A 3,649-nucleotide genomic window follows, 5' to 3' on the forward strand; every position below is an offset into this window, starting at 1 on the left:
GCCCTGTGTACATAAACACACACATGTAGGTTTGGCCTGGGGGAGGGGAAGGCCATGCTTCCTTTTGTTATGATCACCCTGCTGTCTTAAAGACAAGGTGATTGAGTTTGTGTGTGTGTGTGTGTGTGTGTGTGTGTGTGTGTGTGTGTGTGTGAGAAAGAGAGAGAAAGTGTGAGTTGGGGGTTTACAGTGTCTGGGTCCCAGGAGACAGAATGGTGTGTATGTGATTGAACTGCTCTGTATATCCCTGTTTGGGCAGCTGTGTGTGTGTGTGTGTGTGTGTGTGTGTGTGTGTGTGTGTGTGTGTGTGTGTGCATTCTTTGCACATAGTTGGCTTTGTGTGCTTGCATGAGGGTGATGCCTGATTGAGATTTAAGGTGTGTTTGTTTTCGTGTGTGTGTGTGTGTGTGTGTGTGTGTGTGTGTGTGTGGCACTGGGCAGGGCTTTTTGGAAGTGTTACAGTTGAAAGCTTTTTGCCTTTGCATAGCAGTGATGTCTTAAATTTCCTCAAGGAGCAGAGCTGCAGCGCTCCGTCACGCCGTCCAGCTTCACTTCACTCTGGAACTCATTGTGTAATGTGAACGTTCGCCGTAGTCAGTGTTTATCATGTGGACACATACACAATCATTCATAGTCGACTGTCTGTGTGATTAATATAATGATCAAAAGGATTAAGGTCAAAAATGAGGGATTTGAAAAAATAAAATAATGAATGGAAAAAAATGAGAAACAGAATCAGACGTTCGGAGCAGAAAACGACACGGTTTGTGTTTCTCAGTAGAAGATTTCAGCTGCTATTATAATTGTGAACAGGAACGAAGTTCTAGTTCAGATAAAGAAATAATTTCTTCTATATACAGATTTCAGTATGTGTTTGTGTGTGTGTGTGTGTGTGTGTGAGAGAGAGAGATTGCAGTGTTTAAACACACTAAACACACTTCAGCCATGACAATAATCTACTTCAGGTTACAATAATAATAAATAATCAACAGTTTGACTTTAACACTGAAGGTCATTAAATCAAATCTTTTCGGAGTGTGTGGAGACGTCAGAGACGTCAGAGACGTCAGAGACGTCAGAGACGTCAGAGACGTCAGAGACGTCAGAGACGTCAGAGACATCAGAGACGTCAGAGACATCAGAGACGACTCGTCTGCAGCTCTGTGCTTTGGCTCAGTTTAGTAAAACAATCTGCAACTCAAACACAGTTTCATCAGTAAAGATTTAAAAGGTCGAAACATTTCAGTTAAAGATTTTAGACCTTTATTCTGAAATATAATCGAACACGAACATTAAATGGAAAAAATATCAAGAATTTCTTGAGTAAAATAAAATGGATTGTTTTTAAAGTAGTGATGTTTGGGTTAGAGAAATGTTCTAATCCCACCCATTCTGAGCAGACTGTGGGGTGCCAATACAATTGCATGCTCAGTAAACTGATCAGCGAGTGAATCAGTGACCAATAATTATTCATTTACAATGTGATTTTCCCCAAAAAACTTTATTGAACAAATATAAAAAGTCTCCAAACTACCTGTTAGTGGTGTGTGTTAGTGACCGAGGTACGTGGAGCATCGCACCTTCTTTTTGTAGGAGACCGGAGTTTGTGCACCTTTTAGTGTGTGTGTGTGTGTGTGTGTGTGTGTGTGGGGTTGGGGTGCTATGGGGTTTTAATCTTGCCCTTGATGTAAATATTAATGAGACTGTTGAGATATTGTTGCTGTGGGGGTCCCCTAACACCCCCCCCCATCAGAGCTTTTCACATTTTGCTTTTTAGTGTTTTTTTCTTCTTCGTTTTTCTGCGTCAGTTTAACTCGAGCTTCCCAGATCAGATTTTAGTCCTGAAAGTAAGACTGTACAGTAATGGGGAATAGAATAGTGCAGATGTTTTTGTTTTTGTTGTTTTAACAGTTTAAATATTTGATCTGTATCTAATCCACCGTGAGCGAGGAGTCGAGTGTTTTATAGGAAAAGCAGAAACTTTCAGCTGTTTGGGATTTTTTTAATCATTTTGATAATTTTAAGGATCAGAGGCTGTGTTTCTGTTTCTGTGGCTTCCATTTTGATTCTCACACACACACACACACACACACACACACACACACACACACACACACACACACACACACACACACACACACACCTTGCTGTACAGTCTTGTGCACTACACACAGTGGACTCCAGAGGGCGCTGTGTTCACTTTAATTCGTTAACAGCCGTTACACAGAGGAACACATTTTAGACTTTGTTTACATTTATTTTGAGGAAAAAAACAATGTTCTTCATTTATTTTAGTTTTGTAAAGTTGCCTAAAGAGTGTGTTTTTATATGACAGAGGGACCAGAGTCGGGCCGAGCAGACGTGTCATTTTATTACTTTATTGTTTTTACTGTCTGTTGAAGTCTCTGTGCCTAAAAATGCACCTTTTTAAGGGGGGGAGGGGGGATTTGATTTTATTGTAATGTTCTTGATCCACGGCACCTTGATGACGGCGTCTGCGAGGCCGGAGACTGAAACAGTGTGAGAGTTTACTGACCCTTAATCATTGTGTTCTAAACCCCGCCCCCTTTTTCAAATCCATTCTGGGCTGCTGTGCATTCTGGGACAGCAACCGAGGACTGAGTGGTGTGTTTATCATATCAATCAGTACACACACACACACACACACACACACACACACACCTCTCTGCAGTACCTCTTCTGTTCCCGTTACCTCAGAATCCTGCCTTTAACCAGTTTTCCTCAGCGTGCAGTGTGATGAAAGTCAGTGTTGAGCTCCACATAACTGACCTTTTGTATAAAAAAAAAAAAAAAAAAAAACGTAAAAATAAATCTGCTGGGTGGTGAAGAAGAGGATCATGTTGAGATTTAGGGATCACTGATGATTTCATCTGCACACAAGCAGGAGTGTAAAACATTTTTCTAAACAGACATAAAATCGATGCGTGTTCACTTTCTATACCTACAGATCTGTACAATAGAGAATGATCCATACATATAAACATACAGAAATATATCTATATCTATATCAACATCCTGTACGTTCTGTAGAAGCACTAATGAGATTTGTTCGTCGTGCACTCACAGCATGAGATGTAACCCAGAAGCTGCTTCCAGTCCAGTCTGCCCCCCCCCCGCCCCCCGTCCCTGTAATGCCCATGTCCCATCACAACATTCAGTCTGTGTTCAGAGTGCCAATAACTTTGTGAATCCCTAACTGTGACCCGATATTATCAAAGTATAATTGCACATTAACTACTGTAAAGGAAAAAAACAACATTGAAAACATCTGTATATCTTAATAAAAACGTTTGTAACAAATCTTTTTGTTTGTCTTTTTTAATTCCTTTTTTTCATTGATTATTTTTGACGCATCAGGATCAGATCAAACACAAACCCTTGGCTGTGAATAAGTAACGTGTGTGTGTGTTTGTATCTGTGTGTGTCTGTCTGTGTATCTGTGTGTGTTTGTGTGTGTGTGTGTTTGTATCCTTGTGTGTCTGTCTGTCTGTATCGGTGTTTGTCTATCTGTGTGTGTGTGTGTGTTTGTATCTGTGTGTGTCTGTCTGTGTATCTGTGTGTGTGTGTGTGTGTTTGTGTGTGTGTGTGTTTGTATCCTTGTGTGTCTGTCTGTCTGTATCGGTGTTTG

The 3,649-nt window shown here is 40.7% G+C and overlaps 1 protein-coding gene across 5 annotated transcripts in view; it reads left to right on the forward strand.

The window, feature by feature from the left end:
• LOC113662437 (nucleus accumbens-associated protein 1) overlaps positions 1-3,321 on the forward strand; it is a 20,434-nt gene extending 17,113 nt beyond the window's left edge. For 3 of the 5 annotated variants that reach the window (XM_047800665.1, XM_027177273.2, XM_027177276.2), the window contains one exon: positions 1-3,321. This exon is cut by the window's left edge and continues 1,752 nt beyond it. The gene's annotated coding sequence lies outside the window, so the exon portion shown is untranslated. The other 2 variants (XR_007137892.1, XR_007137893.1) reach the window with 2 other exon arrangements.
• The last annotated feature ends 328 nt before the right edge of the window (positions 3,322-3,649 follow it).

This window comes from Tachysurus fulvidraco, chromosome 15 (genome assembly GCF_022655615.1).
Source record: "Tachysurus fulvidraco isolate hzauxx_2018 chromosome 15, HZAU_PFXX_2.0, whole genome shotgun sequence".
Lineage (NCBI taxonomy): Eukaryota > Metazoa > Chordata > Actinopteri > Siluriformes > Bagridae > Tachysurus > Tachysurus fulvidraco.